This window comes from Halyomorpha halys, unplaced genomic scaffold, assembly GCF_000696795.3.
Source record: "Halyomorpha halys isolate HHAL.00 unplaced genomic scaffold, Hhal_1.1 Scaffold885.1, whole genome shotgun sequence".
Lineage (NCBI taxonomy): Eukaryota > Metazoa > Arthropoda > Insecta > Hemiptera > Pentatomidae > Halyomorpha > Halyomorpha halys.
In genome coordinates this window covers 249117-249690 of record NW_027104929.1, presented here as the reverse complement: position 1 = coordinate 249690, position 574 = coordinate 249117, and positions in this window count along the sequence as shown.

The following is a 574-nucleotide window of genomic DNA, read 5'->3' as shown; positions in this document are numbered from 1 at the left end:
AAAATGAAAAAAATAAAATAAATAAATAAAATAAAATAAAATAAAAAAAAACTCTCTTAAAATATATACAAACAAAAGAATAGACAAGATGAACATAATCAAACTATCTGTTTGATATATAATTGTATAATATAAAATTGATGAGTCTACCAAGTATACGTAGGGGGAATAAAAAATGGCGGCTGTTTGAAAACTTTAAAAAAAAAACCATTAATTTTTCATTCGGAGCTCTATATCTTAAAATCTACCAACAACACTAGAAAATCTAAGAGAACATTATTTAAAGAAGAGTAAATTTGCTGAAATATTAGCCCTAAAAGAGCTATTTACGTCCAATAGTTCTCGAGATATAGCTTTTTAAAAAGCAATTTCTTAAAAATCTACTGAAAGATTAGTAGTTAATTAATTTATTTTCAGAATTCTATATCTCAGGAACTATGTGACGTACAGATGTTTATTTTTTTTTATTATTAATAATAATTTTTAATTATTGATAGATATTACAATCTGTGGGCAATAGGTAATAGTGATGAATGATCTCATACATACTAAAATAAAATTAAATAAATGAATA